This window comes from Montipora capricornis, chromosome 2 (genome assembly GCF_036669925.1).
Source record: "Montipora capricornis isolate CH-2021 chromosome 2, ASM3666992v2, whole genome shotgun sequence".
In the NCBI taxonomy this organism is placed as follows: domain Eukaryota; kingdom Metazoa; phylum Cnidaria; class Anthozoa; order Scleractinia; family Acroporidae; genus Montipora; species Montipora capricornis.
In genome coordinates this window covers 11,463,017-11,487,911 of record NC_090884.1, presented here as the reverse complement: position 1 = coordinate 11,487,911, position 24,895 = coordinate 11,463,017, and the positions used below count along the sequence as shown (strand labels likewise).

General features: G+C 39.2%; 3 long non-coding RNA genes across 3 annotated transcripts; 2 read left to right on the top strand and 1 right to left on the bottom strand.

Annotated features, from left to right (window-relative positions):
• Positions 1-200: 200 nt before the first annotated feature.
• On the top strand, positions 201-3,803 carry LOC138037782 (uncharacterized). Its single transcript, XR_011130100.1, has 2 exons — positions 201-359; positions 2,707-3,803. It is a non-coding gene; the product is annotated as an uncharacterized lncRNA (long non-coding RNA).
• A 757-nt stretch (positions 3,804-4,560) lies between these two features.
• LOC138037781 (uncharacterized) lies at positions 4,561-10,713 on the bottom strand. Its single transcript, XR_011130099.1, has 2 exons — positions 10,560-10,713; positions 4,561-6,476 (listed from the first exon to the last, which is right to left on the bottom strand). It is a non-coding gene; the product is annotated as an uncharacterized lncRNA (long non-coding RNA).
• A 6,433-nt stretch (positions 10,714-17,146) lies between these two features.
• Positions 17,147-20,871, top strand: LOC138037780 (uncharacterized). Its single transcript, XR_011130098.1, has 2 exons — positions 17,147-17,413; positions 19,774-20,871. It is a non-coding gene; the product is annotated as an uncharacterized lncRNA (long non-coding RNA).
• Positions 20,872-24,895: the final 4,024 nt, after the last annotated feature.

Here is a 24,895-nt window from a genome sequence, read left to right as displayed (position 1 = left end):
CAGTAATTTTTAATCCACTACATTCTGGAGACTGAAAATGCTTGTTCAGCAATTCCAGTTAGAACTAGTTTGGTACCAATGAAAAACGAAAAAAAGCACCACCAAAGTTGACGTATGCGTCAATAATTAGCGTAGGCGAAAGAATTCCCTTGACAACGTTATTCACTATAACGCTTACGTTTACATCTTAAACGTTGCAATCTCGCTATCCAAAAAATCCCCAGTTAACGTCGCTAAGGCTGTAATGTAAGGCCAATATTGCTATCGACTCAAGTTTAAAACAAGCATCGCCTCAACATTAGCTCCAAAAAAGCAACAGAAGAACAGACAAAACAATGGCTAAGGCAGTTTTTGATTTGGTAAGTTGTGTTCTGGTGGTCCGACCTATTCCACTCCAAAGAGTACGCTTTTGATTTTTTTCTTTGTCTTGTCTTAGCTGGCTTTCATTTCAAATTTAAAACGAGCATTTGATTTCGGTAAATTCGAGGCTAGCGGGCATCGAAGGCTTGGGTTCACTGTTTACTGAGCTTATTGTTTAAATCTGTTTTAATCCAGTTTAATGTCATTTCCTTAATTTGTGGAAACCTTTAAAATAGTTCTCGAAACGTGCTACCTGACATTCAATGACGTTTCGCCAGAATCTTCCCGCCATTTTCCACAAGACTAGTGTACACACGGCTTTCCGATAGAATTTTCCCGCCAGGTTTTCACTGCTTGGGTAAATTCTTTTCGGGAGAAATCTCGCCATTTTAAAAATTCAGTTTAACGTGCGTCAGTAGCCGACTTTTGCATTCAAATGGCTGTTTTATTATTGTTGACGGTTATTTACATATATTTGCGGCCATTTTTCCGTCTTATTTAGTGTCCATAAGACTTGTATATACACGTTTCGACAGACCTTCCCTCCACGCTCCACAAAACTAGTATCTCACGTTTAGACAGAACTTTCCCGCCATTTCTTCACTGAAAATATCATTTCTTTTTCCGGCAGAATCCCGACTCGTCATTTCAGTACCTTGATCGTGCGTTTATCGTGCCCACTTTTGAATACAAATGGCTCAGTTTTTTTCTTTTTTTCGAGGATTGTTCACATATTTTTGCCATTTTTTTTCTTGTTTAGTGGGACCAGACTAAAATGGATTGTATTCCATTTTTAAGTGGTTTGTCACTTTATCACTCGACCAGAGCTAATTTGTAATTAAGGTAGCGTTCGATTGATATTGTCCTGAAATAAGACAATAAACCAAACATAGTCTTCAGATATCTCATACAGAGTCCATAAGAATTTGAATATTTTGTTTTTGACCTGCCACAGTGACATACACCTCTTTCAAAATGGAGGCCAAAAAAAAAAAAAAGTCTTTCGTTTTAATGTTAGTTAGTAAACCTTTCTTGCCTCGTAACAAGAGAGGTGCAAAATCCAAGAAAAAACTTGTGCCAAATGAGGAGGGCAGTAGACCTTAAACGGAAGTACAAAGGATTGATAAGGCAATCGCCGCCATTTATGAAATTGATCCATGTATCGCATGTTTTGGCTCATTAAGCGGAAAACAAACTTCTATATTGGCCCTGTTTGTAGCGTATTCAATTCAGGAGTTGTAATCTTTAGGATATATATGAAATACTAAATTTTGTGTTGTTGTCAAAGGGTAGTTGGCATTTGGAATGATAAAGGGCCAGTTCGAGATGTTTAACATGTTTGAGCCGTGTATTAGCCGCATTTTCGACAAAAGTGTAGACTTACAACATAGGAAGCTAGTTTAGATCCTCGCATCGTCGAAAGGTCGAATAAATGTTCCGCGTTTGAAAGCAGTGCACCAGGATATCGATTACGTGTCGTTCGGTACTAATAAGCCACGATAAACCAGGTTAATTCAGAAGGTTTAACTGTGGCCGCTTAACGTCAGACGAAATACAAATGACAAAGGAAACAAAACCTTAGAGAAAAAGGTAAAGCAACGTGTCTACGTAATAGCACTAAAGCAAAATAAGAAGAGCAATCTTGACATTACAGAGTAAATCGAAAATGAAACTGAACCAATAAAAGATGCCTTACCGAGTGCATTGCCATGCACTTGAAGCAATGGAACTAGATTTACAACTAAAGGCTAAGTGTTTCGAGACGCAGATCTTGCAAGTCGTAAATTGCAAGACTCTCAGAGATCGCAAAAAAGCGTCACCAAAAAGCTCGCATGTCCGGAAGTCTATTGTAACCGGGGTGACGAAATAAGAAACCAAAATAAACTGAACTAAAAATGTGACATTGTCGTCTCAGAACAATTAGAGAGCGTCTGATGTGAAAATTTTTACACGACATAGCCATCTGAAAATTGTCTGTCTAGGAAGACGATTCGTCCGTCCACCCGAACAAGTCGACCTAAATCCGACCAAAATTTACGTCAGACTCACAGCTACCGCGCCGAAATGGAACAAGCCATGGAAGCGATGGTTCATGACTTGTTGTTTCCAGGCTCCACAGCAATGATGCTAAGGTACCAGGCCTCCCATTCCGAGACTTTTTTAGGTTTTTTTTAAAAATCCGACCGACCGACCCAATATCAGGAAACGCATTTGACGCTAAAAGAAAAAACAAAGGGGATGGCCTAATTGGTGATGACAAAAACGGATAAGTAACAAACAAAAGTGTTGATGATGATGATGATGATAATTTCTCCTTTTTACATCTTTTGTCTCCAAATGAAACAGATTGTATTTTTTGGATGTGTTCTTCTCATTACAAGAGCATCATCGCATTCGACTGCAAGAAGCAAGAGGAACTGGAGAGCACTAGCTAACTGCCTGAGCCTTCGCAAACAAGGACCCCAAAACGTTTCATCAGAAGAAATTCTTCGATTCATTCACAGGCAAAAATTCATGATCGTACCACCTTCCAACCCACCAACCAGGGAGCAAATTAGAGAAGCCAACAGAAGGACAAGAGACTTGGCTTCATCGAACAATCAAAGGTGGAGGAGCGCGCACTGTCCTTTCGAGTATGACTTGAAGAGATTCGAAGATACATTACCAAAGTTTGTGGCTTATGCCACTTGTAAAAAATGCGATTCTAGGTGTAAGCCTGTAAATTACACTCACAAATTTCTATTCAAGGAATGTCATAATTTATGGCTCTGGGGACAGAGGACTCTACCTGTGGCTTTTATCTGGGTCGGAAACAATTGAGCCTGCATATTAGGGTCAGCAAAAACAGAAAGAGGAACTGACAACTCTTGTGTGCTTGTTTTAAAATGTCAATGTTGTAAAATTATTTTTGAAATGGTTTGAACGCTTGTGCGTTTTAACGTTATGGTTCTAATTGTTAATGAATATTTGTTGAGAGTTGATCACTTGTTACACGGTGACAGAGAGAATTCAAAAGTAAACGATTGTAATTTGCATTTACTCAGTTTAAAGCCGACAAGAGATATGTCTGGGCCCAAGACTGAGGAGCTCATGTCGGAACTCAATCAACCAATTAGAACCACCAAAATGTGACTACGCCCTTTGTGGCTAATAAGATCCTTGATCAGGTTGGCATTGATTTTTCGGTGTCGACCAAACACGTTATTCTTAGAGGTGAATTCTTTAGTCGTTGTGTTTTGAAAACTGCCAATGGGACCTAGAAATGGCTCGACGAATTTAATTTGCGAATTACAGTACTAAGGAAACTGTTATTCCCATTTTCTGGATAACAGTTAATGTCACCTCTTTAAATGGTTCAACGAGATCAAATATGAGTTTTTACATCGCTGTTAATTTAAGATAATGCTTAAACGTATAATGTGAATAAAAGAGTTTTGGCTGGAGTCATAACGGTCTCATTCATTCATAAACGCCCTCCAAGCTAGCCCAGTCAGGCCCAACTCGTCGCGAAGAGTGTGTGGGCTCTTTAACTTCCTGCAGATTCTTATAGATTTGTAGTCCTTGCCCGAGAAAACTGCAAATCAAATTAATTGTGATAAGCCATATGCAGATGAAATTCCCAGGACGGCACTTCTTCCTCAGTTACTTTATAATCCTAAGAGTTAAGCCGGACTAGGCCAAGGCATCCCGCACGAACGTGCAGCGCTGGATTAAGTAGAACAGGACGTTCTAAAAATGCCAGCTGGTGGGAAACAAAGAGGTTAGCGATTTTCGAGTTAGGCTGATGAACTGAACCAGGAAATTACCCGTGATAACCCCTTCCCATAATAAGAGAGCCATTTGAACCATCAATTCCATCCTTGAAAATAGCACACGTGTGTTTTCAAATTAAAGCCTTTTGCTCATGATACTTGACGTTATTTTCTTGGTTATGTGGCTTCAATGGCTTCAGACTACAGAGTAATGCATTTATGCATATGCAAAACATACGGATTCTCGAAGATATGGGGTAATCTCTCAAATTCGGTAGCAGAAAGAACACTTCGTAGCCTAAGATGTATTATCAAGCAATATATTATTAATATTGGTCTAGTATTATACTTATATTATTTCCGCTTTCTTTTCCCTCCATATTTTTGTCGAAGATAGGCTATAATGTCATTTAGTGTGCTAAGGGACTCCACAGACGAGGCAAGTTGTTATCGATTACCTTTTTACTTGTCTGTAACAAAAATGACAGTTATTTATAACACAACATCGCTTGTGTGAATCAAGTAATCGACTACAGATTGAGGAATATCAAGTAGGCAAAGTAGTTTTCCTTTTGAAAAGGAAAACTACTTAAGTTGTCAATGACAAACGCGGCCACGTTGTTGAACGCGCCTTCTGCTTTATTTATAATGATGATAATAGTCAGCTGTTCTTCTTTTCCTGTCGCTATTTTCCCTGGATCCCGCAAAGAGAGATCTGTTAAAGTTCGATTTGGAGCATGCTCAGTAGCAGCGAGGCCCGAAATACGGGGTTTTCTATCAGTGTTCGTACTCTCTATAGTGATTTTGCGAAAAAAGAAAAAGGATTTCGCGAGTATTCTTGAAGAGATTCTTTTGGGTAGAGGACAAGGAAACCTTAAATTTAAGCCGAAACAGAAAGAAGCGCTACAGGCGATTGTTTTGAACGGTCAAAATTGCTTAATTGTCCTTCCAACTGGATACGGGAAATAATTGACTTACCAAATGCTTTCGTCACTTTAAGACAGACGTTACATCAGAGGGCAAGTCAATTGTTATTGTTGTTTCTCCTTGAAGTGCCTTGATTGATGACCAAATAAATAAAGTCAACTCAGTTGGCGTCGCTTGTAAAAGTTTGCGCGTTTGTGGTGCTGATATTGAAGAGACAATTTTTTGCAATTGACGACCTCCAAATTTAATCTTATTTATTTTATTTACTGATCAAAACATACATGGTGGAATCAACATTAGGACATAGGTCCCCTACGAGGTTAACCACCAGACCACCCCTGCGTAAAACATTAAGAACCCATCCCACCCTGACTAAAAGATCGCTAGCAATGACAACTTGTGGAGATATTTGTCTTACGACCCTTAGGACAGATAATTTTATACGATATAGTATGATTTTGCTCAAACACGTATTGCAGTCTTTGGAAGTAAAAGGATTTTTACTTGGGACTTAAACAGAGAAACAGAGGTGATAGTAGTAATTTCGTTAGGTAATGCATTCCAGAGATTGACTATGCGAAAAAAGTAGGTATCGCGAAAACTATTTGTTTTAGGAATGGTTAACTACCTAAAATTATTGCCTGAGCTAGAGCTTCTAGTGCTGCATCTAGGTTGGTACATATCGTTGCGGAGATCAAATGTATATACGTTAGTTTTGCACTTAAAAAAAGAAAACAAAGTCCAGATATTCTAACCAGTAATTAACAGGTAAGAGCTGGAGTCCCAATAAGCGATCCCTGTAACTGAGGGCATTAGAATAGTTATAGAGGAATTTGGTTGCCCTACGTTGGACTTTTTCTATGGCTAAAAGGTCTCTAATAACACTATGAGGAGCCCAAACTTGGCTACAATAACCAAGATGAGATCTAACTAAAGCTGTGTAGTTGCATAGACATGTCCTTGGTGCAGTTTCTTTTAAGGAATCCAAGCATCTTGTTGGCTTTAGCGGTAATAGTATCAATTTGAAGGTTCCAAGAGAGATCGCTAGTAATCGTGACACCAAGGTCCACCTGAGACTCCACACGTTTCAGTTCTCTGCTTGTGTTAATGTAGTAGGTGCGGTCAAAGCTGTTCTTCTTGCGGGTGATGCGAAGGTTTTCGCATTTCATTGGCTAGAAAGCGAGCTCGTTTTGTAAGGCCCAAGAGCACAGAGTATCTAAATCAAACTCTAGGGCATCGACGTTGGCTTGGGTTGAGATCACACTAAAGAGCTTTGAATCGTCAGCAAACATGGCGACCATAGCACGTTTTGGTACTAGTGCGAGAGCATTCACATACACCAAAAACAAAACAGGTCCTAGTAGCGAGCCCTGGAGGACACCTGACTTAACAACTGCCCATGATGAATGACATCCTTTGATCACTACACGTTGTGTCCTGTTGTAGAGATAGTTTTTAAACCACATTAGGAGAGGACAATTGATGCCTAGGGCTTAGGGCCTAGGGCGTTTTAAACAAATTAATTTTTGAATTCCTAAAACCTTTTTTTAAAGTTCTAATTCACATCCCATTTAGATCAATAAAGAATGCTCGACTCGGACGTACGAATACCATTCATTTGACAATAAGTATATTCACAAATTACTGCAAATATAAGGTTATAAATAAAATTATACGATACTGTCATATGATTTGAAGAAGAGCTTTCTATTATCACGACGGTTCCTTCCACGGAAGTGACCGGGTCCATAAAATTAAAACCGTCGTTATTGGTTCAATAAAGGAAACGCGTCGCGTTGGACGTGCGGTATGCTTTTTCAGTACCTTTCTCAGTTTGCCGTTCTCTGCAAAAAGACAACGTGAAATTGCCAAATGCAAGGTCTTCACGGAGGTGAAGATGAGCACACATTAGTAAGTGGTTCATTCTCTATCTTTATCAAACCAGTTATAAGAAACTATGCACTGACATATTGTAAAAGGAGATCAAGATGCAATGATGGTAAAAGACTAAGACATCACGACGTTTTGAAGCGACCTTTCCGCTTACGTTGCAGTTGTAGTGTTAGCAAAATTAAATTAAACTTGTTGTTTAAAGGTATTAACAGTATTCGATTAAAAAAATGCCGAATGTAAATAACGTATATCATGAGTATCCTTCCTTCACTAAGATAGTGGGGAGATCAAACCCATGGATGAATGACGATTGTTGTGAATCAACTTTAAAGTCTGACGCAAGTGTAAGTACAAGAGTCTGGACAGGCAATCATTGAACAGCACAAACGATATGTGCTACGTGCAGATAAATTTGAAATTCAGGTTGAAATGATTCTTTATGGGTGTTTTGATTATTACTTTCTCATGTTATCAAAGTGATTATCTAAAGGAGTTGCTCTAGCCGGAAAAACCAAATCCGGGTCTCGATGATCTTCAGGACTAAAAATACTAAGATTACGAAAGAAGATTGACGAATAAGACACATTCAATCTTTTAGTTTATGGACTTATTCCTATTGTGTGAAGTGAAGTGCACTGAATTGCTCTTTCGAACAAATCGACTACTGAAGGTACTGAAAAAGCGTACCGCAGGTCCAATGTGACGCTTTTCCTTTATTGAACCAGTTGCTTCTTCTTGCACTGATCGCTAAATTCCTTGCTTAGCGTACAGTACTGGTCCTGACCGCAAAAAGGGCATAAGTAATAAACGGACACCAAAAGTTAAATGACTGCTCTCTAGAATATATCAAAGGATATTTTTGAAAAGCTACAGGAGCCATAGAAAAAAAAAAGCAGGATAAAACTTCCGTTTCTGAAAGTGGCCTAAGAGGACGCTTTTTACTTTGTGGCTGTGAATGTACGATGACGGATGTCTGACGTACGGTACAATCGCCCAAAAAGGAACACGTTTTACGATCTCAGCTTTTTTTTTTGGCACTTAACCGCTTATTTTCATTACCAACCCTATTACATGTTGTCATTGTGAGAAGCCTTGCATATGAATAATTCTTTACGGATACACGTTCTTGTTGTTTGCCTATATCAATAATTAGTTCATCTTAGAGACAGAGCTGTGATTGTGACCAGTCATAAATTCTTTGCCTATCGACTTTTACTCATTTGGCCTTTCGGACTCGAGCCGCATATAATTTGCGGTTATTGAAACACATCGGTTCTACGCGGTGGTCTACGAAGACGGGAATTTTGGCCACGTGGTGTCTCGTTAACATGACCGTAGATAAAGACTTTTGAAAATAAGGTCTCTAGTCTTTTCTCATTGTTGAAACCTGTTGATTTCCTTGTATCACCACACCCATAAAAGGCATTCAGCAACCATGATCTACAGAGGGCTCTAAAGTAGTCGGTTTTACAACGATCAAATCAATAATGACGTGTTCGTAAAACAGTCAACGGATATGGTGTGAGGTATTACTTCCTGCCCCGCCCTCGGGAAAACCTCAGTAGGAACTTCACTTGCAGTAATTTTTAATCCACTACATTCTGGAGACTGAAAATGCTTGTTCAGCAATTCCAGTTAGAACTAGTTTGGTACCAATGAAAACCGAAAAAAAGCACCACGAAAGTTGACGTATGCGTCAATAATTAGCGTAGGCGAAAGAATTCCCTTGACAACGTTATTCACTATAACGCTTACGTTTACATCTTAAACGTTGCAATTTCGCTATCCAAAAAATTCCTAGTTAACGTCGCTAAGGCTGTAATGTAAGGCCAATATTGCTATCGACTCAAGTTTAAAACAAGCATCGCCTCAACATTAGCTCCAAAAAAGCAACAGAAGAACAGACAAAACAATGGCTAAGGCAGTTTTGTTCTGGTAGTCCGACATATTCAATTCAAAGAGTACGCTTTTGATTTTTTTCTTTGTCTTGTCTTAGCTGGCTTTCATTTCAAATTTGAAACGAGCATTTGATTTCGGTAAATTCGAGGCTAGCGGGCATCGAAGGCTTGGGTTTACTGTTTACCGAGCTTATTGTTTAAATCTGTTTTAATCCAGTTTAATGTCATTTCCTTAATTTGTGGAAACCTTTAAAATAGCTCTCGAAACGTGCTACCTGACATTCAATGACGTTTCGCCAGAATCTTCCCGCCATTTTCCACAAGACTAGTGTACACACGGCTTTCCGATAGAATTTTCCCGCCAGGTTTTCACTGCTTGCTCACACTTTGGGTAAATTCTTTTCGGGAGAAATCTCGCCATTTTAAAAATTCAGTTTAACGTGCGTCAGTAGCCGACTTTTGCATTCAAATGGCTGTTTTATTATTGTTGAGGGTTATTTACATATATTTGCGGCCATTTTTCCGTCTTATTTAGTGGCCATAAGACTTGTATATACACGTTTCGACAGAACTTCCCTCCACGTTCCACAAAACTAGTATCTCACGTTTAGACAGAACTTTCCCGCCATTTCTTCACTGAAAATATCATTTCTTTTTCCGGCAGAATCCCGACTCGTCATTTCAGTACCTTAATCGTGCGTTTATCGTGCCCACTTTTGAATACAAATGACTCAGTTTTTTTCTTTTTTTCGAGGATTGTTCACATATTTTTGCCATTTTTTCCTTCTTGTTGAGCGGGACCAGACTAAAATGGATTGTATTCCATTTTTAAGTGGTTTGTCACTTTATCACTCGACCAGAGCTAATTTGTAATTAAGGTAGCGTTCGATTGATATTGTCCTGAAATAAGACAATAAACCAAACATAGTCTTCAGATATCTCATACAGAGTCCATAAGATTTTGAATATTTTGTTTTTGACCTGCCACAGTGACATACACCTCTTTCAAAATGGAAGCCAAAAAAAAAAAATTATTTCGTTTTAATGTTAGTTAGTAAACCTTTCTTGCCTCGTAACAAGAGAGGTGCAAAATCCAAGAAAAAACTTGTGCCAAATGAGGAGGGCAGTAGACCTTAAACGGAAGTACAAAGGATTGATAAGGCAATCGCCGCCATTTATGAAATTGATCCATGTATCGCATGTTTTGGCTCATTAAGCGGAAAACAAACTTCCATATTGGCCCTGTTTGTGACGTATTCAATTCAGGAGTTGTAATCTTTAGGATATATATGAAATACTAAGTTTTGTGTTGTTGTCAAAGGGTAGTTGGCATTTGGAATGATAAAGGGCCAGTTCGAGATGTTTAACACATTTGAGCCGTGTATTAGTCGCATTTTCGACAAAAGTGTAGACTTACAACATAGGAAGCTAGTTTAGATCTTCGCATCGTCGAAAGGTCGAATAAATGTTCCGCGTTTGAAAGCAGTGCACTAGGATATCGATTACGTGTCGTTCGGTACTAATAAGCCACGATAAACCAGGTTAATTCAGAAGGTTTAACTGTGGCCGCTTAACGTCAAACGAAATACAAATGACAAAGGAAACAAAACCTTAGAGAAAAAGGTAAAGCAACGTGTCTACGTAATAGCACTAAAGCAAAATAAGAAGAGCAGTCTTGACATTACAGAGTAAATGGAAAATGAAAGTGAACCAATAAAAGATGCCTTACCGACTGTATTGCCATGCACTTGAAGCAATGGAACAAGGTTTACAACTAAAGGCTAAGTGTTTCGAGACGCAGATCTTGCAAGTCGTAAATTGCAAGACTCTCAGAGATCGCAAAAAAGCGTCACCAAAAAGCTCGCATGTCCGGAAGTCTATTGTAACCGGGGTGACGAAATAAGAAACCAAAATAAACTGAACTAAAAATGTGACATTGTCGTCTCAGAACAATTAGAGAGCGTCTGATGTGAAAATTTTTACACGACATAGCCATCTGAAAATTGTCTGTCTAGGAAGACGATTCGTCCGTCCACCCGAACAAGTCGACCTCAGTCCGACCAAAATTTACGTCAGACTCACAACTACCGCGCCGAAATGGAACAAGCCATGGAAGCGATGGTTCATGACTAGGTGTTTCCAGGCTCCACAGCAATGATGCTGGGGTACCAGGCCTCCCATTCCGAGACTTTTTTAGCTTTCTTTTTTAAATTGCGACCGACCGACCCAATATCAGGAAACGCATTCGACGCTAAAGAAAAAACAAGGGGGATGGCCTAATGGGTGATGACAAAAACGGATAAGTAACAAACAAAAGTGATGATGATGATGATGATGATGATGATAATTTCTCCTTTTTACATCTTTTGTCTCCGAATGAAACAGATTGTATTTTTTGGATGTGTTCTTCTCATTACAAGAGCATCATCGCATTCGAGTGCAAGAAGCAAGAGGAACTGGAGAGCACTAGCTAACTGCCTGAGCATTCGCAAACAAGGACCCCGAAACGTTTCATCAGAAGAAATTCTTCGATTCATTCACAGGCAAAAATTCATGATCGTACCACCTTCCAACCCACCAACCAGGGAGCAAATTAGAGAAGCCAACAGAAGGACAAGAGACTTGGCTTCACCGAACACTCAAAGGTGGAGGAGCGCGCACTGTCCTTTCGAGTATGACTTGAAGAGATTCGAAGATACATTACCAAAGTTTGTGGCTTATGCCACTTGTAAAAAATGCGATTCTAGGTGTAAGCCTGTAAATTACACTCACAAATTTCTATTCAAGGAATGTCATAATTTATGGCTCTGGGGACAGAGGACTCTACCTGTAGCTTTTATCTGGGTCGGAAACAATTGAGCCTGCATGTTAGGGTCAGCAAAAGCAGAAAGAGGAACTGAGAACTCTTGTGTGCTTGTTTTAAAATGTCAATGTTGTAAAATTATTTTTGAAATGGTTTGAACGCTTGTTCGTTTTAACGTTATGGTTCTAATTGTTAATGAATATTTGTTGAGAGTTGATCACTTGTTACACCGTGACAGAGAGAATTCAAATATAAAGGATTGTAATTAGCATTTACTCACTTTATAAAGCCGACAAGAGATATGTCTGGGCCCAAGACTGAGGAGCTCATGTCGGAACTCAATCAACCAATTAGAACCACCAAAATGTGACTACGCCCTTTGTGGCTAATAAGATCCTTGATCAGGTTGGCATTGATTTTCGGTGTCGACCAAACACGTCATTTAAAGTGGTGAATTCTTTAGTCGTTGTGTTTTGAAAACTGCCAGTGGGACCTAGAAATGGCTCGACGAATTTCATTTGCGAATTACAGTACTAAGGAAACTGTTATTCCCATCTTCTGGATAACAGTTAATGTCACCTCTTTAAATGGTTAAATGAGATCAAATATGAGTTTTTACATCGCTGTTAATTTAAGATAATGCTTCAACGTATAATGTGAATAAAAGAGTTTTGGCTGGAGTCATAACGGTCTCATTCATTCATAAACACCCTCCAAGCTAGCCCAGTCAGGCCCATTCAACTCGTCGCGAAGAGTGTGTGGGCTCTTTAACTTCCCGCAGATTCTTATAGATTTGTAGTCCTTGCCCGAGAAAACTGCAAATCAAATTAATTGTGATAAGTCATATGCAGATAAAAATCCCAGGACGGCATTTCTTCCTCAGTTACTTTAATATTCTAAGGGTTAAGCCGGACCAGGCCAAGGCATCCCGCACGAACGTGCAGCGCTGGATAAGTAGAACAGGACGTTCTAAAAATGCCAGCTGGTGGGAAACAAAGAGGTTAGTGATTTTCGAGTTAAAGCTGATGAACTGAACCAGGAAATTACCCGTGATAACCCCTTCCCATAATAAGAGAGCCATTTGAACCATCAATTGCATCCTTGAAAATAGCACACGTGTGTTTTCAAATTAGGTATACGGCGTCGCAGACTGTGCAATATTCATCGTTTAAAGCCTTTTGCTCATGATACTTGACGTTATTTTATTGGTTATGTGGCTTCAATGGCTTCAGACTACAGAGTGATGCATTTATGCATATGCATATACATAACATACGGATTCTCGAAGATATGGCGTAATCTCTCACATTCGGTAGCAGAAAAAACAATTCGTAGCCTAAGATGCATGATCAAGCAATCTATTATTAATATTAGTCTAGTATTATACTTATATTATTTGCGCTTTTTTTTCCCTCCATATTTTTGTCGAAGATAGGCTATAATGTCATTTAGTGTGCTAAGGGACTCCACAGACGAGGCAAGTTGTTATCGCTTACCTTTTTACTTGTCTGTAACAAAAATGACATTTATCGATGACACAACATAGCTTGTGTGAATCAAGTAATCGACTACAGATTGAGGAATATCAAGTAGGCAAAGTAGTTTTCCTTTTGAAAAGGAAAACTACTTAAGTTGTCAATGACAAACGCGGCCACGTTGTTGAACGCGCCTTGTGCTTTATTTATAATGATGATAATAGTCAGCTGTTCTTCTTTTCCTGTCGCTATTTTCCCTGGATCCCGCAAAGGGAGATCTGCGAAAGTTCGATTTGGAGCATGCTCAGTAGCAGCGAGGCCCGAAATACGGGCTTTTCTATCAGTGCACATGTTCGTACTCTCTATAGTGATTTTGCGAAAAAAGAAAAAGGATTTCGCGAGTATTGTTGAAGAGATTCTTTTGGGTAGAGGACAAGGAAACCTTAAATTTAAGCCGAAATAGAAAGAAGCGCTACAGGCGATTGTTTTGAACGGTCAAGATTGCTTAATTGTCCTTCCAACTGGTTGCGGGAAATCATTGACTTACCAAATGCTTTCGTCACTTTAAGACAGATGTTACATCAGAGGGCAAGTCAATTGTTATTGTTGTTTCTCCTTTAAGTGCCTTGATTGATGACCAAATAAATAAACTCAACTCAGTTGGCGTCGCTTGTAAAAGTTTGCGTGTTTGTGGTGCTGATATTGAAGAGACAATTTTTTGCAATAGGCGACCTCCAAATTTAATCTTATTTATTTTATTTACTGATAAAAACATACATGGTGGAATCAACATTAGGACATAGGTCCCCTACGAGGTTAACCACCAGCCCGCCCCTGCGTAAAACATTAAGAACCCATCAAACCCTGACTAAAAGGTCGCTAGCAATGACAATTTGTGGAGATATTTGTCTTACGACACTTAGGACAGATAATTTTATACGATATAGTATGATTTTGATCAAACACGTATTGCAGTCTTTGGAAGTAAAAGGATTTTAACTTGGACTTAAACAGAGAAACAGAGGTAATAGTAGTAATTTCGTTAGGTAATGCATTCCAGAGATTGACTATGCGAAAAAAGTAGGTATCGCGAAAACTATTTGTTTTAGGAATGGTTAACTACCTAAAATTATTGCCTGAGCTAGAGCTTCTAGTGCTGCATCTAGGTTGGTACATATAATTGCGGATATCAAATGTATATACGCTAGTTTTGCACTTAAAAAAAGAAAACAAAGTCCAGATATTCTAACCAGTAATTAATAGGTAAAAGCTGGAGTCCCAATAAGCGATCCCCGTAACTGAGGGCATTAGAATAGTTATAGAGGAATTTGGTTGCCCTACGTTGGATTTTTTCTATGGCTAAAAGGTCTCTAATAACACTCTGAGGAGCCCAAACGTGGCTACAATAACCAAGATGAGATCTAACTAAAGCTGTGTAGTTGCATAGACATGTACTTGGTGCAGTTTCTTTTAAGGAATCCAAGCATCTTGTTGGCTTTAGGGGTAATAGTATCAATTTGAAGGTTCCAAGAGAGATCGCTAGTAATAGTGACACCAAGGTCCACCTGAGACTCCACACGTTTCAGTTTTCTGCTTGTGTTAATGTAGTAGGTGCGGTCAAAGCTGTTCTTCCCTCGGGTGATGCGAGGGTTTTCGCATTTCATTGGCTGGAAAGCGAGCTCGTTTTGTAAGGCCCAAGAGCACAGAGTATCTAAATCAAACTGTGGGGCATCGACGTTGGCTTGGGTTGAGATCACACTAAAGAGCTTTGAATCGTCAGCAAACATGGCGACCATAGCACGTTTTGGTACTAGTGCGAGAGCATTCACATACACCAAAAACAAAAGAGGTCCTAGTAGCGAGCCCTGGAGGACACCTGACTTAACAACTGCCCATGATGAATGACATCCTTTGATCACTACACGTTGTGTCCTGTTGTAGAGATAGGTTTTAAACCACATCAGGAGAGGACAATTGATGCCTAGGGCCTAGGGCTTTTTCGACAATTTAATTTTTGAATTTCCAAAACCTTTTTTTAAAATTCTAATTCACATCCCATTTAGATTAATAAAGAATGCTCGACTTGGACGTACGAATACAATTGACAATAAGTATATTCACAAATTACTGCAAATATAAGGTTATAAATAAAATTATACGATACTGTCATATGATTTAATGAAGAGCTTCCTATTAACACGACGGTTCCTTCCACGGAAGCGACCGGGTCCACAAAATTAAAACCGTCGTTATTGGTTCAATAAAGGAAACGCGTCGCATTGGACGTGCGGTATGCTTTTTCAGTACCTTTCTCAGTTTGCCGTTCTCTGCAAAAAGACAGCGTGAAATTGCCAAATGCAAGGTCTTCACGGAGGTGAAGATGAGCACACATTAGTAAGTGGTTCATTCTCTATCTTTATCAAACCAGTTATAAGAAACTATGCACTGACATATTGTAAAAGGAGATCAAGATGCAATGGTGGTAAAAGACTTAAGATATGACGACGTTTTGAAGCGACCTTTCCTCTGACGTTGCAGTTGTAGTGTTAGCAAAATTAAACTTGTTGTTTAAAGGTATTAACAGTATTCGATTAAAAAAAATGCCGAATGAAAATAACGTATATCATGAGTATCCTTCCTTCACTAAGATAGTGGGGAGATCAAATCCATGGATGAATGACGACTGTTGTGAATCAACTTTAAAGTCTGACGCAAGAGTCTGGACAGGCAATCATTCAACAGCACAAACGATATGTGCTACATGCAGGTAAATTTGAAATTCAGGTTGAAATGATTCTTCATGGGTTTTTGATTATTCAGATTTGATTATTACTTTCTCAAAGTGACTATCTAAAGCAGTTGCTCTAGCCGGAAAAAACCAAATCCGGGTCTCGATGATCTTCAGGACTAAAAATACTAAGATTACGAAAGAAGATTGACGAATAAGACACATTCAATCTTTTAGTTTATGGACTTATTCCTATTGTGTGAGGTGAAGTGCACTGAATTGCCCTTTCGAACAAATCGACTACTGAAGGTACTGAAAAAGCGTACCGCAGGTCCAATGTGATGCTTTTCCTTTATTGAACCAGTTGCTTCTTCTTGCACTGATCGCTAAATTCCTTGCTTAGCGTACAGTACTGGTCCTGACCGCAAAAAGGGCATAAGTAATAAACGGACACCAAAAGTTAAATGACTGCTCTTTAGAATAAATCAAAGGATATTTTTGAAAAGCTACAGGAGCTATAGAAAAACAAAAAGGCAGGATAAAACTTCCGTTTCTGAAAGTGGCCTTAGAGGACGCTTTTTACTTTGTGGCTGTGAATGTACGATGACGGATGTCTGACGTACGGTACAATCGCCCAAAAAGGAACACGTTTCGCGATCTCAGCTTTTTTTTTTTGGCACTTAACCGCTTATTTTCATTACCAACCCTATTACATGTTGTCATTGTGAGAAGCCTGGCATATGAATAATTCTTTACGGATACACGTTCTTGTTGTTTGCCTATATCAATAATTAGTTCATCTTAGAGACAGAGCTGTGATTGTGACCAGTCATAAATTCTTTCCTATCGACTTTTACTCATTTGGTCTTTCGGACTCGAGCCGCATATAATTTGCGGTTCTTGAAACACATCGGTTCTACGCGGTGGTCTACGAAGACGGGAATTTTGGCCACGTGGTGTCTCGTTAACATGACCGTAGATAAAGACTTTTGAAAATAAGGTCTCTAGTCTTTTCTCATTGTTGACACCTGTTGATTTCCTTGTATCACCACACCCATAAAAGGCATTCAGCAACCATGATCTACAGAGGGCTCTAAAGAAGTCGGTTTTACAACGATCAAATTAATAATGATGTGTTCGTAAAACAGTCAACGGATATGGTATGAGGTATTACTTCCTGCTCCGCCCTCGGGAAAACCTCAGTAGGAACTTCACTTGCAGTAATTTTTAATCCACTACATTCTGGAGACTGAAAATGCTTGTTCAGCAATTCCAGTTAGAACTAGTTTGGTACCAATGAAAACCGAAAAAAAGCACCACGAAAGTTGACGTATGCGTCAATAATTAGCGTAGGCGAAAGAATTCCCTTGACAACGTTATTCACTATAACGCTTACGTTTACATCTTAAACGTTGCAATTTCGCTATCCAAAAAATTCCTAGTTAACGTCGCTAAGGCTGTAATGTAAGGCCAATATTGCTATCGGTTCAAGTTTAAAACAAGCATCGCCTCAACATTAGCTCCAAAAAAGCAACAGAAGAACAGACAAAACAATGGCTAAGGCAGTTTTTGATTTGGTAAGTTGTGTTCTGGTGGTCCGACCTATTCCCTTCAAAGAGTACGCCTTTGATTTTTTTCTTTGTCTTGTCTTAGCTGGCTTTCATTTCAAATTTAAAACGAGCATTTTATATCGGTAAATTCGAGGCTAGCGGGCATCGAAGGCTTGGGTTCACTGTTTACCGAGCTTATTGTTTAAATCTGTTTTAATCCAGTTTAATGTCATTTCCTTAATTTGTGGAAACCTTTAAAATAGCTCTCGAAACGTGCTACCTGACATTCAATGACGTTTCGCCATAATTTTCCCGCCATTTTCCACAAGACTAGCGTACACACGGCTTTCCGACAGAATTTTCCCGCCAGGTTTTCACTGCTTGCCCACACTTTGGGTAAATTCTTTTCGGGAGAAATCTCGCCATTTTTAAAATTCAGTTTAACGTGCGTCAGTAGCCGACTTTTGCATTCAAATGGCTGTTTTATTATTGTTGAGGGTTATTTACATATCTTTGCGGCCATTTTTCCGTCTTATTTAGTGGCCATAAGACTTGTCTATACACGTTTCGACAGAACTTCCCTCCACGTTCCACAAAACTGGTATCTCACGTTTAGACAGAACTTTCCCGCCATTTCTTCACTGAAAATATCATTTCTTTTTTCGGCAGAATCCAGACTCGTCATTTCAGTACCTTAATCGTGCGTTTATCGTGCCCACTTTTGAATACAAATGACTCAGTTTTTTTCTTTTTTTCGAGGATTGTTCACATATTTTTGCCATTTTTTCTTTCTTGTTTAGTGGGACCAGACTAAAATGGATTGTATTCCATTTTTAAGTGGTTTGTCACTTTATCACTCGACCAGAGCTAATTTGTAATTGAGGTAGCGTTCGATTGATATTGTCCTGAAATAAGACAATAAACCAAACATAGTCTTCAGATATCTCATACAGAGTCCATAAGAATTTGAATATTTCGTTTTTGACCTGCCACAGTGACATACACCTCTTTCAAAATGGAGGCCAAAAAAAAAATCTTTCGTTTTAATGTTAGTTAGTAAACCTTTCTTGCCTCGTAACAAGAGAGGTGCAAAATCCAAGAAAAAACTTGTGCCAAATGAGGAGGGCAGTAGACCTTAAACGGAAGTACAAAGGATTGATAAGGCAATCGCCGCCATTTATGAAATTGATCCATGTATCGCATGTTTTGGCTCATTAAGCGGAAAGCAAACTTCCATATTGGCCCTGTTTGTGGCGTATTCAATTCAGGAGTTGTAATCTTTAGGATATATATGAAATACAAAGTTTTTGTGTTGTTGTCAAAGGGTAGTTGGCATTTGGAATGATAAAGGGCCAGTTCGAGATGTTTGAGCCGTGTATTAGCCGCATTTTCGACAAAAGTGTAGACTTACAACATAGGAAGCTACAATAGTTTAGATCCTCGCACCGTCGAAAGTTCGAATAAATGTTCCGCGTTTGAAAGCAGTGCACCAGGATATCGATTACGTGTCGTTCGGTACTAATAAGCCACGATAAACCAGGTTAATTCAGAAGGTTTAACGGTGGCCGCTTAACGTCAAACGAAATACAAATGACAAAGGAAACAAAACCTTAGAGAAAAAGGTAAAGCAACGTGTCTACGTAATAGCGCTACAGCAAAATAAGAAGAGCAGTCTTGACATTACAGAGTAAATGGAAAATGAAACTGAACCAATAAAAGATGCCTTACCGACTGTATTGCCATGCACTTGAAGCAATGGAACAAGGTTTACAACTAAAGGCTAAGTGTTTCGAGACGCAGATCTTGCAAGTCGTAAATTGCAAGACTCTCAGAGATCGCAAAAAAGCGTCACCAAAAAGCTCGCATGTCCGGAAGTCTATTGTAACCGGGGTGACGAAATAAGAAACCAAAATAAACTGAACTAAAAATGTGACATTGTCGTCTCAGAACAATTAGAGAGCGTCTAATGTGAAAATTTTTACACGACATAGCCATCTGAAAATTGTCTGTCTAGAAGACGATTCGTCCGTCCACCCGAACAAGTCGACCTCAGTCCGACCAAAATTTACGTCAGACTCACAACTACCGCGCCGAAATGGAAGAAGCCATGGAAGCGATGGTTCATGACTAGGTGTTTCCAGGCTCCACAGCAATGATGCTGGGGTACCAGGCCTCCCATTCCGAGACTTTTTTAGCTTTCTTTTTTAAATTGCGACCGACCGACCCAATATCAGGAAACGCATTCGACGCTAAAAGAAAAAACAAGGGGGATGGCCTAATGGGTGATGACAAAAACGGATAAGTAACAAACAAAAGTGATGATGATGATGATGATGATGATGATGATAATTTCTCCTTTTTACATCTTTTGTCTCCGAATGAAACAGATTGTATTTTTTGGATGTGTTCTTCTCATTACAAGAGCATCATCGCATTCGAGTGCAAGAAGCAAGAGGAACTGGAGAGCACTAGCTAACTGCCTGAGCATTCGCAAACAAGGACCCCGAAACGTTTCATCAGAAGAAATTCTTCGATTCATTCACAGGCAAAAATTCATGATCGTACCACCTTCCAACCCACCAACCAGGGAGCAAATTAGAGAAGCCAACAGAAGGACAAGAGACTTGGCTTCACCGAACACTCAAAGGTGGAGGAGCGCGCACTGTCCTTTCGAGTATGACTTGAAGAGATTCGAAGATACATTACCAAAGTTTGTGGCTTATGCCACTTGTAAAAAATGCGATTCTAGGTGTAAGCCTGTAAATTACACTCACAAATTTCTATTCAAGGAATGTCATAATTTATGGCTCTGGGGACAGAGGACTCTACCTGTAGCTTTTATCTGGGTCGGAAACAATTGAGCCTGCATGTTAGGGTCAGCAAAAGCAGAAAGAGGAACTGAGAACTCTTGTGTGCTTGTTTTAAAATGTCAATGTTTTAAAATTATTTTTGAAATGGTTTGAACGCTTGTTCGTTTTAACGTTATGGTTCTAATTGTTAATGAATATTTGTTGAGAGTTGATCACTTGTTACACCGTGACAGAGAGAATTCAAATATAAAGGATTGTAATTAGCATTTACTCACTTTATAAAGCCGACAAGAGATATGTCTGGGCCCAAGACTGAGGAGCTCATGTCGGAACTCAATCAACCAATTAGAACCACCAAAATGTGACTACGCCCTTTGTGGCTAATAAGATCCTTGATCAGGTTGGCATTGATTTTCGGTGTCGACCAAACACGTCATTTAAAGTGGTGAATTCTTTAGTCGTTGTGTTTTGAAAACTGCCAGTGGGACCTAGAAATGGCTCGACGAATTTAATTTGCGAATTACAGTACTAAGGAAACTGTTATTCCCATCTTCTGGATAACAGTTAATGTCACCTCTTTAAATGGTTAAATGAGATCAAATATGAGTTTTTACATCGCTGTTAATTTAAGATAATGCTTCAACGTATAATGTGAATAAAAGAGTTTTGGCTGGAGTCATAACGGTCTCATTCATAAACACCCTCCAAGCTAGCCCAGTCAGGCCCAACTCGTCGCGAAGAGTGTGTGGGCTCTTTAACTTCCCGCAGATTCTTATAGATTTGTAGTCCTTGCCCGAGAAAACTGCAAATCAAATTAATTGTGATAAGTCATATGCAGATAAAATTCCCAGGACGGCATTTCTTCCTCAGTTACTTTAATATTCTAAGGGTTAAGCCGGACCAGGCCAAGGCATCCCGCACGAACGTGCAGCGCTGGATAAGTAGAACAGGACGTTCTAAAAATGCCAGCTGGTGGGAAACAAAGAGGTTAGCGATTTTCGAGTTAAAGCTGATGAACTGAACCAGGAAATTACCCGTGATAACCCCTTCCCATAATAAGAGAGCCATTTGAACCATCAATTGCATCCTTGAAAATAGCACACGTGTGTTTTCAAATTAGGTATACGGCGTCGCAGACTGTGCAATATTCATCGTTTAAAGCCTTTTGCTCATGATACTTGACGTTATTTTATTGGTTATGTGGCTTCAATGGCTTCAGACTACAGAGTGATGCATTTATGCATATGCATATACATAACATACGGATTCTCGAAGATATGGCGTAATCTCTCACATTCGGTAGCAGAAAAAACAATTCGTAGCCTAAGATGCATGATCAAGCAATCTATTATTAATATTAGTCTAGTATTATACTTATATTATTTGCGCTTTCTTTTCCCTCCATATTTTTGTCGAAGATAGGCTATAATGTCATTTAGTGTGCTAAGGGACTCCACAGACGAGGCAAGTTGTTATCGATTACCTTTTTACTTGTCTGTAACAAAAATGACAGTTATCGATGACACAACATAGCTTGTGTGAATCAAGTAATCGACTACAGATTGAGGAATATCAAGTAGGCAAAGTAGTTTTCCTTTTGAAAAGGAAAACTACTTAAGTTGTCAATGACAAACGCGGCCACGTTGTTGAACGCGCCTTGTGCTTTATTTATAATGATGATAATAGTCAGCTGTTCTTCTTTTCCTGTCGCTATTTTCCCTGGATCCCGCAAAGGGAGATCTGCGAAAGTTCGATTTGGAGCATGCTCAGTAGCAGCGAGGCCCGAAATACGGGCTTTTCTATCAGTGCACATGTTCGTACTCTCTATAGTGATTTTGCGAAAAAAGAAAAAGGATTTCGCGAGTATTGTTGAAGAGATTCTTTTGGGTAGAGGACAAGGAAACCTTAAATTTAAGCCGAAATAGAAAGAAGCGCTACAGGCGATTGTTTTGAACGGTCAAGATTGCTTAATTGTCCTTCCAACTGGTTGCGGGAAATCATTGACTTACCAAATGCTTTCGTCACTTTAAGACAGATGTTACATCAGAGGGCAAGTCAATTGTTATTGTTGTTTCTCCTTTAAGTGCCTTGATTGATGACCAAATAAATAAACTCAACTCAGTTGGCGTCGCTTGTAAAAGTTTGCGTGTTTGTGGTGCTGATATTGAAGAGACAATTTTTTGCAATAGGCGACCTCCAAATTTAATCTTATTTATTTTATTTACTGATAAAAACATACATGGTGGAATCAACATTAGGACATAGGTCCCCTACGAGGTTAACCACCAGCCCGCCCCTGCGTAAAACATTAAGAACCCATCAAACCCTGACTAAAAGGTCGCTAGCAATGACAATTTGTGGAGATATTTGTCTTACGACACTTAGGACAGATAATTTTATACGATATAGTATGATTTTGATCAAACACGTATTGCAGTCTTTGGAAGTAAAAGGATTTTAACTTGGACTTAAACAGAGAAACAGAGGTAATAGTAGTAATTTCGTTAGGTAATGCATTCCAGAGATTGACTATGCGAAAAAAGTAGGTATCGCGAAAACTATTTGTTTTAGGAATGGTTAACTACCTAAAATTATTGCCTGAGCTAGAGCTTCTAGTGCTGCATCTAGGTTGGTACATATAATTGCGGATATCAAATGTATATACGCTAGTTTTGCACTTAAAAAAAGAAAACAAAGTCCAGATATTCTAACCAGTAATTAATAGGTAAAAGCTGGAGTCCCAATAAGCGATCCCCGTAACTGAGGGCATTAGAATAGTTATAGAGGAATTTGGTTGCCCTAGGTTGGATTTTTTCTATGGCTAAAAGGTCTCTAATAACACTCTGAGGAGCCCAAACGTGGCTACAATAACCAAGATGAGATCTAACTAAAGCTGTGTAGTTGCATAGACATGTACTTGGTGCAGTTTCTTTTAAGGAATCCAAGCATCTTGTTGGCTTTAGGGGTAATAGTATCAATTTGAAGGTTCCAAGAGAGATCGCTAGTAATAGTGACACCAAGGTCCACCTGAGACTCCACACGTTTCAGTTTTCTGCTTGTGTTAATGTAGTAGGTGCGGTCAAAGCTGTTCTTCCCTCGGGTGATGCGAGGGTTTTCGCATTTCATTGGCTGGAAAGCGAGCTCGTTTTGTAAGGCCCAAGAGCACAGAGTATCTAAATCAAACTGTGGGGCATCGACGTTGGCTTGGGTTGAGATCACACTAAAGAGCTTTGAATCGTCAGCAAACATGGCGACCATAGCACGGTACTAGTGCGAGAGCATTCACATACACCAAAAACAAAAGAGGTCCTAGTAGCGAGCCCTGGAGGACACCTGACTGAACAACTGCCCATGATGAATGACATCCGTTGATCACTACACGTTGTGTCCTGTTGTAGAGATAGGTTTTAAACCACATCAGGAGAGGACAATTGATGCCTAGGGCCTAGGGCTTTTTCGACAATTTAATTTTTGAATTTCCAAAACCTTTTTTTAAAATTCTAATTCACATCCCATTTAGATTAATAAAGAATGCTCGACTTGGACGTACGAATACAATTGACAATAAGTATATTCACAAATTACTGCAAATATAAGGTTATAAATAAAATTATACGATACTGTCATATGATTTAATGAAGAGCTTCCTATTAACACGACGGTTCCTTCCACGGAAGCGACCGGGTCCACAAAATTAAAACCGTCGTTATTGGTTCAATAAAGGAAACGCGTCGCATTGGACGTGCGGTATGCTTTTTCAGTACCTTTCTCAGTTTGCCGTTCTCTGCAAAAAGACAGCGTGAAATTGCCAAATGCAAGGTCTTCACGGAGGTGAAGATGAGCACACATTAGTAAGTGGTTCATTCTCTATCTTTATCAAACCAGTTATAAGAAACTATGCACTGACATATTGTAAAAGGAGATCAAGATGCAATGGTGGTAAAAGACTTAAGATATGACGACGTTTTGAAGCGACCTTTCCTCTGACGTTGCAGTTGTAGTGTTAGCAAAATTAAACTTGTTGTTTAAAGGTATTAACAGTATTCGATTAAAAAAAATGCCGAATGAAAATAACGTATATCATGAGTATCCTTCCTTCACTAAGATAGTGGGGAGATCAAATCCATGGATGAATGACGACTGTTGTGAATCAACTTTAAAGTCTGACGCAAGAGTCTGGACAGGCAATCATTCAACAGCACAAACGATATGTGCTACATGCAGGTAAATTTGAAATTCAGGTTGAAATGATTCTTCATGGGTTTTTGATTATTCAGATTTGATTATTACTTTCTCAAAGTGACTATCTAAAGCAGTTGCTCTAGCCGGAAAAAACCAAATCCGGGTCTCGATGATCTTCAGGACTAAAAATACTAAGATTACGAAAGAAGATTGACGAATAAGACACATTCAATCTTTTAGTTTATGGACTTATTCCTATTGTGTGAGGTGAAGTGCACTGAATTGCCCTTTCGAACAAATCGACTACTGAAGGTACTGAAAAAGCGTACCGCAGGTCCAATGTGATGCTTTTCCTTTATTGAACCAGTTGCTTCTTCTTGCACTGATCGCTAAATTCCTTGCTTAGCGTACAGTACTGGTCCTGACCGCAAAAAGGGCATAAGTAATAAACGGACACCAAAAGTTAAATGACTGCTCTTTAGAATATATCAAAGGATATTTTTGAAAAGCTACAGGA